We start from the raw sequence: 16366 nt of genomic DNA on the forward strand, positions 1-16366 counted from the left end.
TTCATTGTCATTCACACAAAGATCATTTGATGGTTGCCAGATGGAGGGGTAGTATGGGCCTCGCCAGTGTGATCACGGACTCAATTCACACTTCCTGTTTCCTTTGTGACAATGGTGAAGAGATTAAGAAGCACAGTTGGCAGTTACAGAATAGTTACAGGGATGTAAAATACAGCATAGGGAATGCAGTCAGTAATATTGTAATCACTATGTACAGTGCCAGGGTATTCGAATTATTGGGGTGTTCACTTTGTAAGTCACATAGATGTCTAATCAGGACGTTGTACACCTGAAACTATATAATACTGTACGTCAACTGTAATTGAGAAATAAAGATTTATTTAAAAATGAGCTCTGCTATTAGCTGAGCAATTTGGGCCCGTCACTTCTCCCCTCTTTTCTAAAATGGAACACAATGAGGGCTGTCTCGTCGGGCTGCTGTGAGAGTGACAGGGAACGATGGGCCCACACTGCTCTGCCCAGGGCACCGCCACGTCTTCACCCTCTGTTCCTCCTTCAGTTTTTTCCCCTGGCATTTTATTTACTCATTCAATCACTAAGCAAATAATAATTAGGCGCCAACCGTGGGCTCGGCATTGTGCCAGGGGCTGGAAATACAGTAGACAGCAAGCTAAGTGGGCTCTGCGAACCCTTTGAAGGACTAATCACAATGCAAATGGTTGTTTCCGGATGTTAATTATGTACCAAGTGCAGTGCTCAGTGCTTTACAAGCATTGACTCTTTAATAACCCCATCAGGTATCTACTCCTACTCCTGCTTTACAGGTTAGAAGGAACAAGAGTCGGAACAAGATCCATTACTAGCTCCAGGCGACACAACTAATAATGGAGTTGGGCCTTGAGCCTTGCTCTACCTGACCTGGAGTCCTCACTGCCTGAGACTCCAGGCTGTGGACAGCCAGTAACCGGACAACGCGGAGTCCAGTGCGATAGGGGTGAGGAAGTAGAAATAGGGGTGGAAGCACTGAGGAGGGGCACCTGTTTCAGCTGGAAGTGTGTGTGTGTGTGTGTGTGTGTGTGTGTGAGAGAGAGAGAGAGAGAGAGAGAGAGAGAGAGAGAGAGAGAGAGAGAGAGAGAGAAAGAGAGATGGAGTGGTGGTGATCAGTAGGTGTTCTGGAAGAAATGTGTGTGTGTGCTGAGGCTGGGAGGCTCTGGCCTCTGCGGGAGGGAGCCGTGTGGGTTTCTATGGAGATGCAGGTGCGGGATCTGTGGGCATCTCTCCTGGGCTCCCCACTGTGCATCTCTCATGGGAAGGGTTTCAGTTCTTCAAAGATCATAAATAAACTTTTGAAAAGAGAACGTTTGGAGGGAGCAGAGCGAAAGGGCAGTTCCTAATGCAGCATTGGAGAAGGGTGTCCCCCAGGAAAGCGGTGACCAGATAGAGGATCTACACACTCTGTTGTTCCTCTTGAAGAATTTGCCTTTGGGGCCAGTGGCTCTGGGCCAAGTGAGTGGGCAAGGCAGGATGGCCTGGTGGTCAGACCCAGGGGCTCTGGCATCACACTGCTGGGATCCTATGAAGACTTCATTTTTTCCTGCCTCAGTTTCCAAGTCTGCAAATGAATGTTGCAACAGCACAGAACACCGTCCCGCCGCTACAGTGTCTTCTGCCTGGCCCGCTCCTCTGCAGATTTACCAGGATGTCCTCCTCATCCTTTCTGATTTCTGCTCAAAAGTCACCTCCTCTGAGAAGCTGTTCCTACTCTTTGTGTGACATAGCCCCTTCTCCTGATTTATTTTTCTTCATACACTTCATAAAAGCTGACATTTTTCCTCCCTCTCTCCCTCCCTCTCTCCCTCTCTCCCTCCCTCTCTCCCTCCTTCCTGCTTTTCTCTCCTTCTCTCCTCTCATTTAATTTCACATCTAGAGCTGAAGCTTGGTAAAGGCCAGAAACTTTGCCTTACTTTCTCCAGCTACTAGAGGTCCGATGCAGGAAATTCATGCCCGAGTAGGCCTTCCTTTCCCAGGCTGTGGCACCAGCTTCCCTCGCAGCCCCAGCTTTGTCTGGAAGGACATCCAGGACAGCTGCTCTAATTAGCATATTATGCCTTTGTTATTATAGAGAGTTCCAGTTCTTAAGAGTACATAAATAGTTAACAAATTAACTAATAAATACATAGATGGATGTTGGATAGATGTATGAATAAATAAGTGAATATACAGTTGGGAGGACAGATGGATGATTACATGGGAAGATGAATGGGAGAATGAATGGATAGATGGGATGGATGAGAGGAGATGTGGATTTATTTTTATTACTTTTAATTTTTAATTTTATTGAACATATTGGGGTGCCATTGGTTAATAAAATTATATAGGTTTCAGGAGCACAATTCTATAATGCAATATATTATGTATTCACTATCCAAAGTCTTCCCTGTCCATCACTATTTGTTCCTCCTATACCCTCTTTACCTCCCCCACCCCCTTTCCCTTTGGTAATCACCATGCTGTTGTCTTGTCTATGACGTTCTATTTTTTGTTTAATCCCTTCACTTTTTTCATGCAGCTCCTAACCATCCTCCCCTCTGACAATTGCAGTCTGTTCTCTGTATCTCTGAGACTATTACTATTTGGTTTGCTTGTTGATTTTGTTCATTAGATTTCATGTATAAGTGAAATCATATGGTACCTGTCTTTCTCTGACTGACTTCTGTCACTGATAATAATGCTCTCCATGTTCATCTGTGCAAAGGTAAGATTTCCTTCTTTTTTATGTTGGAGTAGTACTCCGTTGTGAAAATGTACCACAGTTCTTCTATCCCTTCATCTACTTATGGCACTTAGGCTGCTTCCAAATCTTGGCTATTGTCTTTAACACTGCAATGAATATAGGGGTACCTATATTCTTTTGAATTAGTGTTTCTGGTTTCTTTGGATACATACACCCAGAAGTGAATCACTGAGTCATAAGGCGGTTCCATTGTTAATATTTTGAGGAACCTCCATAACGTTTTCCACAGTGGCTGCACCAGAGGGCATTCTCACCAACAGTGCATGGGGGTTTCCTTTTCTCCATGTTCTTGCCAAAATCTGTGTTTTTGTGTGCGTGTGTTTTGTTTTTGTCAATTTATTGATGATAGCCATCCTCTCAGGTGTGAGGTGATATCTCATTGTGGTTTAATTTGCATTTCTCTGATGATTAGTGGCATTGGGAGCAACTTTTCATCTGTCTATTGGCCATCGGTATGTCCTTTTTGGAGAAGTGTCTGTTCAGATACTTTGCCCATTTTTTAAATTGGATAGTTTGTTGTTTTGGTGTTGAGTTTTATAAGTTCTTTCTAAATGTTGGATAGTAAATTTTTATCAGATGTATCATTGGCAAATATGTTTTCCCATTTAGGGGGTTGTCTTAATTTTTTTTTTTTTGATGGCTTCCTTTGCTGTTTAAAAACTTTTTAGTTTGATGTAGTCCTATTTGTTTATTTTTTCTTTTTGTTTCCCTTGCCTGAGAAGATTATCAAAAAAATATTGCCATGAGAAATGCCCAAGATTTTACTGCCTAAGTTTTCTTCTAATATTTTTATGGTTTTGAACCTTAAATTTAAGTCTTTAATCCATTTTGAGTGTATTCTTGTGCATGGTGTAGGAAAATGGCCTACTTTCATTTTTTGTCAAATTTTTCCAATACCATTTATTGAATAGACTGTCTTTACCTCATTGTATGTCTTTTCTACTTTGTCAAATATTAACCATAAAGGTGTGGCTTATTTCTGGGCTTTCTGTTCTATTGATCTCTATATCTGTTGTTATGGCAGTACCATGCTCTTTTGATTACTATGGCTTTATAGGATAGTTTTATATCAGGTAGCATCATTTCTCCAATTCTGGTCTCTTTATCAAGATTTCTGTTGCTATTCTTGGTCTTTTGTGGTTCCATATAAACTTTTGGAATATTTATAGTTCTGTGCAATATGCCATTGGTATTTTGATAGGCATTGCATTAAATGTGTAGACTGCTTTGGGTTGTATGGACAGTTTAATGAAGTTAAATCTTATTATCCATGAACATGGTATTTGCTTTTGTGTAATTGTATCTTCTTCAATTTCTCTCTTCATTTTCTTACTTATAATTTTCAAAGTATAGGTCTTTTATAACCTTAGTGAAATTTATTACTATGCATTTTAAAAATGCAGTTATAAATGGGGTTGTCTTAATTTTTCTTTCTGATCGTTTCTTTCTAAAATTGCAACTGACCATTGCATATTTATTTTGTATTCTGCTACTTTACTAAATTTGCTTATCAGTTCTAGTAGTTTATTAATGGAATCTTTAGCATTCTTTTTATACAATATTATATGATCTGCACATAGCAGCAGTTTTATTTTTCTGTTCCAATTTGGGTGACTTTTATTTTTTCTTCTTGTCTGGTTGCTGTGGCTAGGACCTCCAGTACTATGTTGAATAAGAATGGTAAAAACAGACATCTCTGTCTTATTCCTGACATTAAGGGAAATATTTGTAGATTTTGCCTATTGAGTATGATGGTGGTTGTGGGTTTGTCATATATGGCTTTTATTATGTTGAGGTCTGATCCCTCTATTCCCACTTTTCTCAGAGATTTTATCATAAATGAGTCATGGATTTCATCAAATGTTTACTCTGCATCTATTGATATGATCATGTGATTTTCATCTTTAATTTTGTTTATGTGGTGTAATCACATTTGCTGATTTGCAAATATTGTACCTACCTTGCATTCTTGGAATAAATCCCACTTGGTCATGATGTATGATATTTTAAATGTATTGCTGGATTTATATTTTGTTGAGAATTTTAGTATCCATGTTCATCAGGTATATTGGCCTATAATTTTTTTCTTTGTAGTGTATTTATCTGGTTTTAGAGTTAGGGAAATGTGGGCCTCCTAAAATGAGTTTTGGAGCCTTCCCATCTCTTGAATTTTTTTGAATAGTTTGAGAAGGAAAGGTATTAGTTCTTCTTTGAATGGTAAAATTCACCAGTGAAGCCATCTGGTCCAGGAATTTTATCTGTTGTGAGTTGTTGTTGTTATTATTATTATTATTGCTTTAATTTCATTCATTGTAATTGGTCTACTTAAATTTTCTGATTCCTCCTGATTCAGTTTTGGAAGATTGTATGTTTCTGGGAATTTACCATTTTGTAAATTCATGGTTATACGACTTCTCTTCATCGAGCCTTTGGTTGGTTTATTCAGGTTGATTGTTTTACATTTTAGCTGTAATAGCAGTTTGGTCCTGGGAGGAGATAGTGTAGCTTCCCCCTAATCTACCACCATCTTTGATCTTCTCTATAAATTCAGGAAATTATTATTAAGCATCTCCTGGCTGCCACACATTTACTTCATATAATCACAACAGGCCTCCCAACAGCTCTTTTGTGTGGGTAGGTGGGTTGATGGATGGAAAGCACATGGGATTTTGAGTCAAATGGGGCTTGGACCAAAGCCTGGCTACATCTCTCACTGGCTTTGTATTCCAAAGCAGTTCATGGCATCACTTTGAGCATCATTAAATCATTAAGCAAATGGAACGCCCCACTATTTCATGATGTCCCTATCTTTCCCAATGGTTTGTGAAGTGTGTTCTGGGGCACCCTCTGCCAGATACCAATTACAGCATATCATAATTACAAGAGTTTTATCAAAAGGTTGATGAAACTTGGGGGCTCAACAAGGACTGAGTCACATATGTAATTATCTATTGGAATGGCTGAAAAGGCACTTCCCCTAAACCTGAATAGGATGATTGTTTACTGCCAGACAGCTCAGGGCATCTTAACCTACATGTTATTGCTTTCTGTTGGCCAAACACCTGACCAGCTGTAGGCTATTCCCCAATCTGGCAATGCTTCTGTATGAAACCCTAACCTTTGAAGTGTATTATCTCCACCTTGCCTTAGGACAAATTGTGTTAATAAAAAGCAGGGATCCTGAGACAAGGGGAATGAAGAACTAAGAACTTAGAACTTCAGTTCCTTTAGCTGAAGTTCTTTTGACTCCCAATGCATTTAAAAATTATCTTTTATCTCCAGACTCTTATTTAATCTATGCACAGCCTTTCTCCAGATTGCTGAACCCTTCTTAATGCCGGGACAAAAACCATGGCATCCTCTAGTTTTCTGAGGTGGCTATGAGCCAAGGGGAGCCTGTTTTCCTTCCACTCCAGAATTCAAGTAGAGCAGCCCCTTCTTTTATGCAATAAACATGCACATCTTTCATGATATTTCAGTTGATAAAAAGAGGTAAGATACTATAAAATTATATCCAAATATGATGTAAACCTTTCATTTTCTATGTGATGAAATCATCCCAGATAGATGCACTTACTCCCCCTAAAGTGTCTGTTGGGATTGTAAATCATAATTGTAACCATGACTTGGCTTAAATGTAACTGCAAGCATGACTGTCTTTCCACGGTATACGTCACTCATGTATTCAACCATTTAACACAAAGTCATTGGACACCTATTCTGTCCTGGACCCAAATCTCAGACCTCATTCCAGTTGCTGGGGATATAGAGATGAACCCATCAGGCATGTTTCCTGCACTCTCAGAACAGACCGCAGGTGATTTGGGAGATGTAGCTAAGTGAAGTGCAAGTTCTGAGTGACAGTGGTGATGGGAGGCATCCCAGGAAACTGCAGATGTTAGCTGCAAATGAGAATGGACACAACACAGTGAGGAAACATTTAGTTCTGTCAGAATAAAAATAGTTTGGTTAAGGCTCCAACTCCTACTCCACATTTCCTCCCACTGGCTAGGTCTGCAGAGCTTCACCTGCAATCCAGCTCTTGGGAGCCCATGCTAATACATGTGGCGTGTGCGTTTTATTGCTGGGTAAGCTGGATCTGATTTTGATGAACCCCACTGACATGTGTGTTTTATTGCTCAGTAATCCAGGATTGGGTTTTTATCAGCCTCGAGGCCCAATATCCATTTATTGTGCTCCAGCTTCTGCCTGACTCTTTCTTGCGAGTGGATGGGAAGTTTATGCTTGAATGAAAAGGCAGTAAATTAAACTGGAAAGCACACATGCACATAGACACAGGACAAAGCACTTCCCTCTGTGGGATGGCTCCCGGGAGCAGCGGGATCTGGGGAGACTCTGACATGCCTTGTAGGGGGAGGGATGGTAGGAATAAGGGGGTGAGAGAGAGAAGGATGAAAGGGCTGCTCATTGGAACTGCAGTTGGGCAAGTCACTGGCACGGCCGTTTGGGGGCCTTGGAAGCAGGGATTTTTATAGAAATAAGAAACAGTCTCTTCTGTGCTTTCCTGAGTCAAATGGGAGATGTCTGCTTCTTAATTTGTTTTATTCTATCATGACCTAAGCTATGATGGGTAACCACTGGGCTCGTCTTCTGAGATTCACTGATGCTGACTGTCGAAGGACATGGTACTATAACTCAGGAAGCACTCACCAAGACCTACTGTGCAGAGTTGCCTGGTGAAAAGTGAAGGAGAAAAAAGAGGCAATTTCCTCTGCCGAACTCCTCTCTGGAATACGTGCCATCCCCAGATTAAAGTGACTCTGAGGGCGGGAGCCAGAGGGCTGGTTAGTGCCGCTCATCCTCGGCAAGGGGTGTGGGAGGTGGCTGTGCAGGAAGGTGGCTCTGCACTTGCCCTTCCTCTCACAGCCTCAGCCCGGGCCCCAGCCCCAGCCCATCCGGCCTGCTCTGGAGCCTCTGCCCCAGGTTTCTGTGATCTCCCACCTGGATGCAACCACTGAACCATGGCCACACTTCACGCATGTCTCGCCATATTTGGTCTTCAACTACAAGTGAGCTAACTGAACTGCAAGTGACTGAAGCCAGGAAGTCTTCACACCCATAACCGTTATCCTGTAGGCATGAGGGGTTCCGGAGGTCAAACAACAGCACCTGGGCCCTGTCTTTGGTATTTCGTTGCTTTCACTTTCAGAAAGGTTTTCTCTATGGGTGGACCTGGCAGCTTCAGGTTGATATCTTCCCAGCCCAGCAGCTTCTAGAAAAAGAACGCTTCTCTTTTTCCATAAAGATCTGGGGCTTGAATCACACTGGACCAACGTGAGTCACATGCCCATTCCTAAACCAATCAATATGGCCAGAAGAACGGAATACTCTGATTGGCCAAACCTATGATGGGCTCCGCCCTGCAGCTGGAGGGTGGTGTCAATTACCCCGATGCCACATCAAGTCATGGTGCATTATGGGTAGTTCCGCAAAGTAAAACTCAGGCGCTGTTATCCAAAGAAAGGGGAAATAGATCCTAGGAGGGCAAAACAGTCAATGCTCGCCTCTCCGTCTGATACCACATTCCACGTCCCACCTGTGTGATGATTAGTTCTGCTGATCTTCCTCCCAGATAGATGCTTCTTCAGGCCGGAACCTCCTGCCCAACCCAGGTGGGTGGGCGGGGAGTAAGGAGTGAGGGAAGAGGGGATGACTTTCACATAGCAGGTGCCCGGTAAACAGCGTTAATGAAACACTAAGCATCACGTTCTCCCTCGCTTTGCTCTGTGCAGTGATGGGAGGGTCCCTGTGTGGAGGGAAGGCCCGCTCAGCGCCTTCCCAACAAACCCACCTCCACCGAATAGGCAGGGCCTTCAGAGCGTGCACAGTGTCCGGTTTTATGGTTAACAAATAAAATTGAACAAGATTAATGAACGTGTCAACATGTCTGAGACTTTGATGACTCAGACCCATTGGGTAACCATTTCCTTAGAATGAAACGGGTTTATCTCTATTGTTCATAACTGCAGGCCATCCATAGAGAGGCAGGCTGAGGCTCCGGGGGAACAGGGCACTGAGCGGGGAGAGCCGGGATAGAAGAGGCTTCCCAGGCACCACGAAGGTTAATTAAAAGTCAGGCGCAGAATTCAGGAAAGTTCTGCCCATGGAGAGCTGGACTCAGCTTTGGACAGCCGGAGTCAGGCGGCGCGGCTGGTGGAGGGAAGGGATTAACTAGCGGATTAAAGGAAAAACTCGAGCCTGTCTGGGGATAGCTCTCCAGTTCAAACAGTGCGCTAACCACGAGGGGTTGAGCTTGTCAAAAATGTGTATTCCTGATGATTGTCACCCTAAGAAATTGAATTAAAAGCATATTTCTGGGCTCCCTTTTGAGATTTGGATTCACTATTCTCTTGGGGCAGGATGCAGAAATGGTGTTTGAAAGGTGCCCTGGCAAAACCAGGTGGGGAACCCCTGTGTGGGCTCACCTGCTGCAGCAGTGCATGATGGGTAAACACAGACCCTCTGAACTTGGCGGGTGGAGTGAGACCCTCATCTTGGCCCCTCAGTGGCCAAGAAACCTTGGGTAGTGACAGTCTTCAATTTCCGGATGCTCAGAAAACCATAAGGATGAGCACAGTTCTCACCTCGCAGGGTTGTATGAGGATGCAGAGGTAATGTACGGACAGCCTGTGGCGAAGTGCCTGGCGTGGCCCTCACGGCCAGAGGCTGTGAAATGCTGCCAGTGCTGTTATGTTGCAGACTCAGGAGCCAGAGGTGTGTCTCACTGTATGCAAACTGCTCTAGGAGAGAAATTGACAGTCACATCTTTATAATAAGAATTTAGAGGGCTCACTATGTGCTAGACCCAGTTCTCAGTGTTAACCCAAATGTCTAACTGCAAACCCATTTTAGTCTTATAATAGTCCCATGAGGTAGGGACTGTTATTATTTCCACTAGAGGCCTGGTGCATGGCATTCGTGCACTCAGTGAAGGGTGTGTGTGTGGGGTCCCTTAGTCCGGCCCATGCCCTTTGGGGGATATCCGGCAGTCGGACATCCTTGGAGCTGCTGCAGAGGGAGGCCACTGCGATTGGCCGCCGTCAGCCGAGCTTGTGGCTGAGCAGCACTACCCCGCTGGGAGCCCACTGACCACCAGGGGGCAGCTCCTGCATTGAGTGTCTGCCCCCTGGTGGCCAGTGTGTGTCATAGCGACTGGTCTTAGCTGTTTGGTCAATTTGCATATTAGCCTTTTATTATAGAGGATTATACAGATGAGGAAACAGACCTAGAGAAATTAAGCTGCTCCTTCCTTTGCTGATGACTTCTCTGTAGGAGCCATGTGCATGGTGTCCTGGGAGAATGCCACTGATTTAGAACTGGGGGGGGGGGGGGGGAGAGCACAGTTCTGGGGTGGACTTGCAGTGAAATAAACCCAACTTCACTGCCTGTGCAGGCAGGCGCTTCCAGCTGCACTCCTAGCTCCTCACAGCCTTGGGCGTGGCATGGTGAAGCGGCTTGGCTATTCTGTGCAGTCAGAGCTATACAGTAGTGACTTAGAGATGCCTTGCCCGGGGGTCTTGCCCCTAAGGGGTCAGATGAGGTTCTTTCCCCTCCTCAGTTCCCACTCCAGGCGCCATTTAGGCTGTCCCGCCTGAGACCCCATGAAAGTAATCTGTTCCCAGGTGGCGGCCCCGTCAGAGGAGCACAGCCTGCAGGTTTGCAGGCTGCCCTCCTGGGTTGGAGGGGATGAAGTCTTATACTTGATGCCCCTTTCCTGGTCCGAGGGGACCCCAGAGTCAAAGTACTCCTGGTGTGGCAGCACCCAGTCTCCCAGGCCACACCCTGTGCTGCCCCCCGCCCTGCAGAAAGGCTGCTTCTGGCCTCACCTGGGTGCAGGTGATGAGCAGCTTGCCTCCTGCATCCTTCTGGTCCCACCACCCGCAGCCTGGCCTCCTGTCCTCCCTCGGCTCAGGCCGTTTTGGAGGAGGAAACGCAGTTCCCAGGCTAGACCACGGGGTGGTGTCCCCCTCTCCTGCTGCCCTCTGCACAGGCCAAGGTCAGAGATGCCGCTGTCTCACTCACTCCTTTGGGCTTGATGGCCAGCTTTGGTTTTCTGCTTGTGTCTTTCTTATTCTCATTAGGCTTCTTGTAAATCTCAGCAAGATTGCACGGCTGTGGCAATTAGATAGCGCTGCAGTGTTTAGAGAAGTCCACCATCTCTCCACTCGCTCCTGCCGACTTTCCCTCCTATGCCGGCTGCTTTATAGCTTGCTGCAAATTTTCCCAAGCTCATAAAACACGCACAAATATGTATATCTATTTTTCAAATTTTTTGTGTACCTTGAATCATTTTCTGTACATTATTCTGTAGCTTGTTTTTTTTTTTTTTTAATATATTTTATTATTTTTTTACAGAGAGGAAGGGAGAGGGATAGAGAGTTAGAAACATCGATGAGAGAGAATCATGGATCAGCTGCCTCTTGCACACCTCCCACTGGGGATGTGCCCGCAACAAAGGTACATGCCCTTGACGGAATTAAACCTGGGACCTTTCAGTTAGCAGGCTGATGCTCTATCCACTGAGCCAAACCGGTTTTGGCGTGTAGCTTGTTTTTTTTTTTATTTCACTTATCATGTCAGAAGTTTCTGCAGACTTATGATTAGATCAACTCACTTTTCTGAAGAACTGTGTGATACTTTAGTTTGGATTTCCAGGATGATCTCAATGATTCCACAGCAAGTTGTCATGCAGGGTGTGCTGAAGGTGTTTGCCCGTGGGTGCCCCACCCCTCGAACGATGCCATAAACGTGCCCACCTCTCTGTACAATAGATTAGCCTACTCTGAGATTGCCACATCAACAGCTGCCTTACAAGAGCTATTTCCAGATTAATTTCCAAAGAACAATGGAAGCTTCCAGCAAGAATGTGGGAATACCTATTTCTCTGCACGTATGCCAGCACCGGGTCCTGTGTTTCTTTTTTTATTTTTTATTAATATATTTTATTGATTTTTTACAGAGAGGAAGGGAGAGAGATAGAGAGCTAGAAACGTTGATGAGAGAGAAACATCGACCAGCTGCCTCCTGCACACCCTCTACAGGGGATGTGCCCTCAACCAATATACATGCCCTTGACCGGAATCGAACCCGGGACCTTTCAGTCCACAGACCGACTCTCTACCACTGAGCCAAACTGGCTTCGGCAAGGGTCCTGTGTTTCTTAACCCTTACTCTGACTGATGGAAAGCGGTATCTCGCTGTTGCTATGCTGTGCGTTGCTCTGAGTAAGAACGAATTTATGCACCAGTTCATTATATTCTGGCCTCAAAAACCTCTCTAACATACAGCCATTTGGGAAGGTGTAAGGCCTAATGCCTTGTCGCCATTACTTGAGCTCAGAGCGAGGCCGGACGAGAGGAAACTGCAGGAGGAAGCAGGGGTTTCAGTAAAGGAACCACCCGCATTCAAAGTGCGGCAGGGGGGGCTGGCCTGGCTGTGCAGCAGGCTAACCTTGGCGGAGCCCTGGGAGGGTGCGCAGGAGGGTGCCTTATACCTTGCAGTGCGCAGAGACCTCAGGCTGGATGTGTAATGAGGATTGTGTTAGGATCTAGCTTCTTGTTTAGTGGTGCTGTCATCACTTTAAAAATTATGTGTTTAACGCACATTTAGAGATGTTGTTTGGGGCCATTTCTTTAGCTGAACCTTCCTGACACTAGCCTGTCATTTAGTAGTCACTCTCGGTGGTGCTCCAGTGCTCAGGGACTGCAATGGAGGTTTCTTCCATTGAAGAGGCGGAGGGAATATGGTAAGAATGATCCTGTCATTAGGGTAGGGTTTAATTTGGGTAGACCCGTAGCATGTGCCCAATACATCATGATGGAGAGAAGAGTTTACTCACTTACGAGGCATGTATCCCGTGTCCAAGTGTGCCAGGTACCGATTAACACTGAGGGCACCATGCTGACCAAGACGCACCTGTGGACCTCACACTCCTGGGAGAAGGGCTCCCTTAACACAGCTGGCTCACAGTGGACTGGCTCCTTCGAGGTAGAGCACTTCCTGTTTCCTCAATCCGGAACCCTTCCCCGGTTCCTGTAGGACCTGTTCCCACCAGGAACCCTCCCCGGTGCCTGCATAGGGGATCCCCACCTCCTTCAAATATTGGCTACGGAACTGCCCCCACCTCCGACGAGCATCCCTCATCCCCTGTTTTACATGTGTTTGTATTACATGTCACCTTGATCACAGTGTATACCTTTAGTGACTTTTATTTCTCATTGTCTGTGCCCTACTGTTGGAATGAAGCTTCCCAAGGCCAGGGATCATCTGTTTTACCGACAGATCAGTCCCAAACACCCAGAGGAGGTACAGAGCCGGAAACGATACACCCTTGCTGAGTTCATGAGAAATGCAGTTCTTAGTAGATACGTGAACATTTAAAAGCATTGGTTCTTAGGATCTCTAAATCTCTGCTGAACTTAATCTCGAGTTTCATCCTGCTTCCATGGGAGCCTTCTCTGCTTTTGTCCCACAACAGACCAATGGACTCCGTGAGGGGAGGTGGCAGGCTCTCCATCTCAGTTACAGCTGAGGGGCCACTTATAGGATGGGCTGGCTGCGGGGGGGGGGATTCTTACTGAGCACATGGGCCTCATGTGCTGCAAACAGAGCTCAGTAGCAGCGCCCCTGTGTGGTGATGGGAAAGAATGACTATATGTGTGAAGGAGGAGCTCCTGCCTCCAGCCCTGCAGGAAGCAGGCAGCTCCGCCCCTCAGAGTCAGGAGGACCTGAGGTCACCCCCACTTTTTGGTCCTTCCTAGGGGGTCTTGCCCAACTCAACATCTCTGCACGGCCCACGGGGGTTCATGCGCCTGAGATAGTCAGCGAAGCTGGGGCTCAGAGCCTGGTGCAGTCACCACTGGGTCAGCGGCGGCCGGAGATATTGTCGTTGTTGTTGACAGCACCTTCCTTCAGAAACTGGAATGGAAACACGGAGTTGCAGGTTCCTGGAGGGGACACGGCCTGCCCTCTGCCTGTGCCCAGATTTGTGTTCTCTTATTTTTGACCGGAAAAGGGTCCCTTTGTCCCTGAGCTTATTCCGGTGGAAACCCCCTGCTTTTCTCTGGCTGCAACCGGATGGTTCTCCACCCTGCAGTGCGAGTGGGATTGCAAATGCTGGTACAATGTCTTTATTCTCAAAAAAGGTCGTGTGGAGAGATATGGCCTTTTGGGACAGACACACGGAGTCCTGATGCCGCTTTTATTTAGCCTCTCCCGCAGTCTGATTCTGTAAACAATTTCTGAGCCATCTTCTAATGATGTGCTGTGTACATATCTTCTGGGCGGGGGCCGATGCTCACATCCCTGAGCTCACAGGCTGCAGGGAAATCCCCCTCCCGGTGCTGGGCTTGGAGTCCTGGCACAGTTAGGGAGATGCCCTGGCATTGGGTGACCCAGCGATCCCACCTGTGAGGGGGGGGGGGGGTGTGAGCCATGCAGAGCTTGAAGAGAAATCCCAGCATTACCCTCATTTACCCATCTATCTGACCAGCTTCCATCCAGTAACCAAGGTCACGAGGCCCCTGCCGTGCTGGGACCCAGTGGGGTGGTGGGAGAAGTAGAAAGAGCTGCAGGTTTGCTTTTTAACTGAGCGCTACGGGGGCCAGGCTCTGCCCGGGACTTCATGGCGCGGATGCTGAGAATGGTTGATTTTGCGGCGGTCGGTTCTGCTGAGAACCTGTCTCACCCAAGCGCACTGAGTCCTCCTGTTGGGGGAGGGGCGGGAGGTCTGAGGATGGCCACACTGACCCACAGGTGAGTGAGGAGCCGGGTGAGGATTCAGGGTGTCACACCCTTTCCTCTGGAAGGGAAGAAAGAGCGATGTGACCGTGTTTCCGTGAGCCACCCCGGGGGAGCGGTCCCCAGCGCAGGAGGGCCGGGTGGCCGCTCGGTAGACGGAGGCCGGTAAACGAAGGCCGATGTCTGTGCTTGTGCTGCTCACAGGGAGCTCAGATCCTTCTGTAACGGGGTCCCCGCCTGCTCCGGTTTTGGAGAGCGCTTCTCAGTATTTAGGGGACAGTCTGTGCTGGGGAGTTAGAATGGGAGCGCCCACATTGTCTTGTCTTCGGACCCAGCATCATCTCCCTCGTTTGGTTCCTCACTCAAGGGGGCCCGGGGGAGCAGGAGCCTGGCCTTGGCCTTCCTACAAGACTGGGCCAACAGAGGGCAGGAGGCAGGAGGGCGGGCACCTGGGAGAGGGCCCCACAGAGGGCAGGAGGCAGCAGGGCGGGCTCTGGGAGAGGGCATTTTCCTCCTGTTGGGAAGAGGGTGGCTTCCCAGGAGTGCAGGGAGGCCCTGAGCTGGGCTTAGAGGAGGCCAGGGAGGGAGCCCTGTGGGGTTAGGGGACGAGGGGGTGAGGAGAGGAGTAGTCACGCAGAGACACTTTCTGAAAGCCGGGTCCTGAGGCTCCTCACACGTGGTCCAGGGGAGCAGGAGGTTTGACCTGAGCTACATCTCACACCGAGCTGCTCGGTGAGTCTGGGCCTCCATACACTCAGACCGCTCAGGCCGGCTGCAGGCCACGCTGTGGGGGGCTGGGCAGGGCACAGCCCAGATGCGGTTCAAGGCATCAGAGGCCCCACATTTTGGCTAAGGAAACAAAGAATGAGCAAACATATAAATAAACAAACAATACATATTGCGGTAAGTTCTAGGAAGGAAATAAGGTGAGCGATGGGATGGGTGGCATTAATGAAGTGCTTGTGGTCAGCTGTTGAAGAGGAGCCATTGCACCGAGGTGGAACTGAGGAGTTTGAGTTTAGTGAGTAAGGAACAGGGGGCAGAGGAGGGGGCAGCAGGGGGGAGGGGGAGGAAGAAAAGGAAGAAGAGGACGGGGGGAAGGAGGGCAACAGGGAGGAGGAGGAGCAGGTCCAATACACAAGCTCTTGCTTCAGAGCAGCGATTCCCGCCTGGCTGAAGCTGGGACTCCTGGGAGCGTTAGGATTCCCTGTCCCTCGCCTGTCTGCAGTAGATGTGACCGCATTAGTCTGGGGTTGGCCTGCAGTATGATGTATGTCAAAGGCTCTCCAGGGATCTGAAGTGCGGAGGGGTGGGGACCCTGCCTTAGGGGAAGAGAAGGCAGTTGCATGGCTGGAACGAAGTGGGGGTCCCAGAGGAGAGAGCAAAGGAGGTGACTGCAGGTCACACACAGCCTGGGAGGGTGTTCTGAGGAGTTTGAGTTTAGTGAGTAAAATGCATTTATACATTTCCACTGCAACAGTGCATGTGTGTGTGTGTGTGTGTGTGTGTGTGTGTGTGTGTGAGAGAGAGAGAGAGAGAGAGAGAGAGAGAGAGAGAGGCCTCAGCTTCTGTTTTCTTTCCCAGGTTTTAGCTCAGAGTCTGGCCCATTCACCCCGCGCTCCCTTCCCTCGCTCACTAATTCCACCGCCTGTCCTCTTCCTGCTGCACCATGTGGCTGACTCCGAAGCGGGCTCACCGGTCCCACTCTCCAGGGGAGGCCTGAGGCTGCTCAGGGTCAGGGCGCAGTCAGGAGGGGCCAGGAGGGAACCCTAGAGCCTGAGTCTTAATCACCAGGACACGCTGCTCTCTCTCCGCATGGACACAGTGCCTGGACAGGCTCACGCCTGGGAC

This window comes from Pipistrellus hanaki, assembly GCF_964339955.1.
Source record: "Pipistrellus hanaki genome assembly, chromosome: 4".
In the NCBI taxonomy this organism is placed as follows: domain Eukaryota; kingdom Metazoa; phylum Chordata; class Mammalia; order Chiroptera; family Vespertilionidae; genus Pipistrellus; species Pipistrellus hanaki.